This window comes from Vanacampus margaritifer, chromosome 6 (genome assembly GCF_051991255.1).
Source record: "Vanacampus margaritifer isolate UIUO_Vmar chromosome 6, RoL_Vmar_1.0, whole genome shotgun sequence".
Lineage (NCBI taxonomy): Eukaryota > Metazoa > Chordata > Actinopteri > Syngnathiformes > Syngnathidae > Vanacampus > Vanacampus margaritifer.
In genome coordinates, this window is record NC_135437.1 from 9,294,858 (window position 1) to 9,302,176 (window position 7,319).

The following is a 7,319-nucleotide window of genomic DNA, read 5'->3' on the forward strand; positions in this document are numbered from 1 at the left end:
TCACCCATCTGCTCTATTTCTTCAAGGCCACACACATCGCTATATGTGTGTCCCTTGAACCAATGAAAATAACTAATGTCCCATTATGGTCACTCAAGTACAGCTGTCTACTAAGCATAACACATGATGAAATGAATTTGCACCTTGCTTTGACATATTGTGTACTTCAAGGGCCCATCTGTCTTTATGTTTGGGCTCCGGTCTTTATGGTTCATCCGGCAACCTCTTTATAACAGTTCCATGTCCCTGTTATGCCTTCGAGGGGTGTCAAAATTTGTTTGTTATTTTGAGTTAATTTAAAGTTCCTTTAATGCCACGATTTTTACGTGCGATTAATGACCCTTAGGTTACTTGGAAGGCCTGTACTCGGGGAATTCCGGTAGCAATGCAGAAGACACGTCCATGTCAACATTTAGCAGTAGATCCTAATAAATGTAATAATGATGCATATTTTTGTGGAGATTGGGTTCAAGTTGTATTTTACAATTTTAAATTAATGTTGGTGTTAATGTTAAAGTTACTTAATGTTAAAGATTAGATACCTCTTAATATGAAAAGAAAAATGCACTGAGCTGTTACCGTCTTACAAATGCAATTATGCCATCTAGTAGCAGAAAAATTACCTCAACACAAATCAGCATCACACTCGGTTTTTACAGTACAGAACATTTTTTTAATTTTACACAGTTTTATTAATTATTATGAAATTACTTTATCAATAACTAAAATATGCAGCCATATTTGTATTTAACACTTTTTTCCACTTTTATGTAAATTTGGGGGGGGGGGGTACTGTACATTTAGAACAGACATAAAATTTGCGATTAATTGTGAGTTGATTATTGAAGTCATGCGATTAATTACAATTAAAAAAAAATGTTATTGCCTGTCAGTTGATATTTCAAATATGACATTACAGTTACAACATTCCTGCCCTCCACCCAGTTTCTAGCACTATCCAGCTGACTTTGTGTGAGAGGTGTGGTGCATAGACAAACAACTATTGACACTCACATTCACACCTACAGACAATGTACCCAGATGGTTTGTGAATCTGACACATTTTTTTGCGTCTTTTATGTGGCTTTCTTTCTTCTCTGGTGCAAAGTTATACTGGGACAGAAAAATAATTTTCCCAATCAAAGTTGGAAGAATCAAGTTGTCTAAACTGTCTTGGCATGAATATCAAGTGATTTCTTTCACATGTCATATTTAATACAATCATTTTGTTTTTGTATTGAATGGTTTGATGGATGTCTACTTCTTTAATCCCATGAGGGAAATTAAGTATTCTGTTCTGTGCTCATGTGACTGAATTATACTGTAAATGCATGAGACAAAAGACATTTTAAGGTGTGTCCTCCCCTTGATCATATACAATATAAACGACCAGAGCCACCGGAGCTGCAAGTCCCTTTTTAGCTGGGTTGAGGGAGGAGGGGAATGATGGCTGCTGTGAAATTTACAGTGCCAGTCACTTGGTATGCAGAGTGGAAACAGCCAAGATTATTTTTGCATACTTGCTTCATCATCATCATTTCAGAGATGTGCTTTTGTTTGTCTCTTTTTATTTGTTTGTTTGGATTTATTCAGGCACTTCTCTGTGTATTACAGCACACTTTTGAGGAACAAAAAGAGGGTGCCAGTGGAACACAAGTGAAAATATAGGAGAGTAAAAAGAAAAGAAAAAAAGTACATACAGCATATGATAACTTGTAATGATAACTTTGTGTGACTGCTGTGTGCCTGTATGTCACATGTCCACATTCACCTGGGAAGGAGAAAGCTGAGAATGACATCAAACGCAAACAACTTTATTGGCGCTCTCCATTATTCAGCAGCTATACCAGAGGTCGTAGTCTTTCCTTTGAGGTTGAGCTGCAGAGATGAATCTTTAATGCACTCCTGCCTAGGAATAATGGATGGCACACAGGCAAACTACTACCCATCCACGCTGTGCTGTCGCTATAGTGAGAAGTGGGGGAGGAATGAATGGGCTGAGGGGAGGTGAGTGGTAGAGAGCACAAGTATGGACTGTGGATAGCGAGTGAATTGAACAAAGTGAGTGAAATTCGGATGCAACAGTGTGGGAGTAAGGATTAGCATTTAGTTAATAATAGATTAGCCTCTCCCTTTTGCTTGCGAGTCTGCTAGTCGGCATAGATAATCGTATGTCATGTATGCATAGGCACACATTGCATGCTATATCACAAACATTTGCTATGCATGAAATTAAATTCCCTGAATGGCAGCCTTCTCACAGATGCCACACATCCAAGCTGCCTTTAGGGTAGGACAACGATTGAGCTACACCAGCCTTCCCACAGTGACTCACTCAGCCTCTATGCCCCATTCGGTCCCTCGGCAGTCCCATCTCTGCCCGACAGCATTCATTATACCTGATGGGAAAGATGGACGGACACTAATCTTGCCAATCTGGAGGATGGAAAATCTTTGACAACTCATATAAGGGAGGAACAAGGATGCAGACAAAGCCTGGTCTGTGGCTTCAAGGGGATTTTTATATGCTTAAGAAAATCATAGGGTTGGGGCGCCACAAGCCACTGCTCTGCCCTGTGCTTCCGCGTTTTTTACCCTCTCAAATCTAAATGCGATCATATGCAATCACAATAATATTACAGGGGAAACCTGTTGAATGGTAGTTCATTAATTCATTTCATTTAGGTGCAATCCTGCGGGGGAGAAGAGCACTTGATTTAAGATGAAATATAAAAAAAATCTTCAAACGGTTAAATGAAAAAAATTAGAGTGCAACACATAATATATACTGTGATATGAGCGCATGACTAGAGTTGCAAATGTAAGGACGGATTAAGATGTGGATGATGTAGGTGATGGACTGTGATGTGACACAGTACCATTCAAAAAGATAACTGTCCGGAAATTCCAGCATATCTATGCGCGATTTGATAACAATCTTACGACAAATATTGAATTCTCTGCGCAATAATGTGGCTTCTTCATCAATAGGGTCATTGTCAAAAGGACATGCCATGTTTGTGACAAAAGGACTTTACGCTATAGACTATAGGCGTATTTATGCAAAAACTCACCGCAGCGGACTTGATGAATGAGGAAATGAAATGTCGTGCGTAGTTGAAAGGAGGCGGGACAGAGAAAACCTCGAGGTTCATTGTAAAAAACCTGCGACCAACCAGGTTAGGTTCAGGACTCTGTTACTACGGTAACTGACCGAGCGCTTAAAATGACCTCTTCTTATAAAACAGGCTAGAGTTACCTCTTTTTCTCTGGTTTCAGTTACCTCCCTTTCTGAAACGGAAGACGCAGAGTTTCCCAAATTTCAGAGTTTCTTGACCCAGGGTTCTCACTAAACTTGCTTTGTGAAATAGACCCCAGGTCTAAGCTTTCCAAAGGGGGTGCATGCTAAACAGGGTGCCCGAACTTTTACAGATGACATGATTTAGTTTTCTAGTGTTTTGAAAGTGTAAATGACGGAAATAAAATCCAACTTTTTTTGAGAATGTCCATCCATCTTCTACCGCTTATCCGTCGGGTCGGGTCGCGGGGGCAGCAGCTTTAGCAGGGAAGCCCAGACTTCCCTCTCCCCAGCCACTTCAGACAGCTCCTCCGACGGCTGCTTTTTTTGAGAATGTCTCATCTGTAATTTGATGCCTTTTGGAAATCCATCTTACCTGCACGTTTTAATGCGCAATAATAACTTCTTCTTTTTTTTCTAAATAAAATGTTAAGTAACTACATGAAAACTCCGGATCTTGTTCTTTCAGTCATGACCCAGAGCTTGTGAGCATAGGCGATGGTAGAAAACACAGACGGACTGTTAACCAGGAGCTTCGCCTCTCTGCTCAACTCCTATTTATCCAGGACCAACTGATACAGAGTCCAAATCACTCCAGATACTGTCGATCCGCCTGTCAATTTCCCGCCTGTCGATCTCCTGCCTGTCAATCTCCTGCCTGTCGATCTTCCGCTCCATCCTCCCCTCACTCGTGAACACGTGTGTGTGTGTGTGTATGTGTGTGTGTGTGCACTCCGGCCTTCGAGGACTGAGTTTGGACACCACTGGTTTAGAAAGAAGCCCCAAAAGGCATGTGTTGAAAATTTATGGCACATTATCCATATGTATTTTATCTCCTCAGGTGCTTCTCTATTCACATAAACCACACAAACTAAGTTTGAACAACCAATGTTGATGCCCCTGACGGGCCAGATGAGCTTAAGTCCTTCTGATGTGTTGAGTGCTGTCAGAGCGGTGTCAAGCACAGCACTAACATGCAAACGTACGGCACAGCAGTGCCTGAGGCACTGGAGGAAAAAGTAACGCAGCAGAATAGCAGACTTTGTATTTTCCTCACTGAACTACTTTGTCGGCATATTCCATTAAATCTCATCCATCCAGTGCAGAGTAACAGTAATGGATCAAAAGGGTGGTGCAGTGGGGGATATTAGAGGGAAAGAGTTAAAGTGGGTCACTGACAGCCATGATGTGAAAACTGGTTCGTCTAAGCTGAAATGAGGTTTAAAATACAAACAAATGAGCTTTTGATGCAATAAACTGAGCATCACACGTTGCCCCAGTGAGCCTGTGCACACACAAACACACTTCACATTTCAGCAAGCACAGGATTCAATCTCAGCATTTTAGTCAATCACAACCTTTCATTCTTTCCCTCATCTTGGCTCTGTCACCCAGCCTTGGGAGGAGGCGGAGGTGAAGGTGTGGTGGGGGGAGAAAGACATTTGTTCAGAGTGGTGACAAAGGAAGCAAAGAAAACGGAATTCAGGTGCCCCCACAAAAAAAGAGCACTCAAAGGCTGGTTTGATTGGATTTACACTGCAGGTCTAAGTGCCCACTTCCAATTTCAGGCCTATTTCTAATTGTTGACCGACTATTTACGTGCATGCTATATTGTAAAGCCAATGACAGTGCAAATCTCTCTCTCTCTCGCTCTTTATATATATATATATATATATATATATATATATATATATATGTGTATATATATATATATATATATATATATATATATATATATATATATATATATGTATAAATATGTCAGTGATAAAAGAATAAAAGGGGTCTTCAAAGCAGCACATACCATCTACTTGTTAATATATATTTTTTTACTTGTTAAAAAATAGTGACTGCCTACGAGTTGTGTATGTCTAATCTGTACATATACCGTATAGTTTATGTTATGAAATGTAATGTTATCCTAATATTAGCAATTTTGCCCTAAACTAGCTAGATTAGGGCCATGTAGGGCAGTGGTTCTCAACCTTTTTTCAGTGATGTACCCACTGCGAAATATATTTTTTTAACCTAGTACCCCAAACCAGCTCAAAGCATTTTGGATGAACAAAGCAAAACAGTGCTGTGCCCTCATTTGTCTGGTTTTAATTTGGGAACTGGTTTTAACTTTGAATACAGTCCCACTATGTATCGGTCAAGTAATTATCCTAATGGTAAATAAATAATTTTGCAATAATTATCAACACAACATGTCCTCCTTTGGGATCATAGCACAGTTTGGTCTTCAAAACAAATAATTCAGTTACCTTTAAATAAAAGCAGAAACCGGGAAAAAAAATCAAGATGGTTTCTTGCATGTATGATACTTTTAAAATATATTTTAAAATCGTACCCTCGATTTGATAACTGCTGATGTAGGGAACTGGCGTAACTGTTTCAGTAATTGTATAATTAACCCAGTTTTTAAAGACTGTTATGCCAGACTGCAATGTTAGATGAATGAAACTGTAACAATTGCCTAGCCCAGAGATGATCTCAATGTCTATGAAGCTCCCCCTTTATTTTTAGGTCTAAATAACGTTTACCATGTTATTGTATACTGTATACATTAACTTATTAACGTATTATAGCCCTACCTAACTTATACGATGTAGTTTAATTTTATAGTAGATATTGCCGGTGTGGCAGTACTGTCATATGACTTTGCACGCCGACTACGCCCTCCGTCGCCTTATGGTCTCTGGAGAATTGGATCCAATGTGGAGGATAGTAGGAAGGTTCCTTCATTTCTGTTGGGTGTGTCCGGGCCCCGTTTCCTAATCTCTATGGCTTCCTTTTATCCGTTTGTATTTTTGTTCTTCAACAAGAAGAACAAACTTCTAGAAGAACAGCTCCTTGTTGTTCTTCAACAAGAAGAACAAAATTCGTTCTGACAGTTGGCAAATGACTCTGTAACCTTTTCCAGACTAATAGATGTCAGTTACAGTCATTTCTGGACTATAAGGCGCATCTGACTATAAGCCGCGCTAGCTAAATTTGGGGAATATACAAATTATACATATATTGTTATACATATAAGCCGCACCCGACTGTAAGCCGCAGGTGTTTTAATGTTACCGCACCGGGTTGCGCTTCCTTTATAGTGCCCCATTGTGATCTGATGGATAAGCCGCACCTTTGTATTAGCCGCAGGGTCGAATGCAAGTGAAAAAAGTAGCCTCTTGTAGTCCAGAAATTACTGTACTGATCTGTTCTTGAATTTTGTTGGATTGTGCCATTTTGTTGCTGCTTTTTGAGATCATTTGGTTGACTTAGTTGAAATGAACTCAGCTCACACACAGCTACACCGTGGCCTGGAGGGACGCTATAGCCCTTTCGAAAATGTGTGTAACACCGACTTAACTCCAGCATTTATTTTCTATTTCAAAAACATCACAAAGTTGACAAGCAGCCATTCTGTTCCAATTCCCATTCTCCAATCCCCACACGTCTTTGCATCCAAACCGGAAGTAACAATTACATTACATTAACATTTTATTTACACATTTATTGACACAATTATGTAATAAAATGAGACAACAAAATTAAATGGATCAATTTAACACATCATTAACAGTACAGCATAACATTTATTAGGGTTGCTCGATTTTTATCAAACCGATAAAATATCTGCCGACTTGGGAAAAGATGACGTAATTTTTGATCGGTTCGATGGATACATTTTATCCGATAAAAAGTTCCGATAAATTTATTAAAGTCTGTAAACTGTTTGCAACGCGAGCAGCCCATAGACAACCACGTTGCGCTGCTTACGTCATCTATAGACCAAATTGCGCTGCTTATGTCATCTATCTCGAAATTTTCAAATTAACTTTTTTGTTTTGTGTGATTATTTGTCAGCCATTTCATATGGTAAATGTTTGGCCTGTGAGTAATTTTGAGAATATTATATATTTAAATTGTGAAGTTGCTTAAAACAGTAGTCTTAACATTATGTGTATTTTAAAGAATATCCTGTATATATTTTTATGTTTTTATATTATCAACTGTCGTTTAGAGGCGC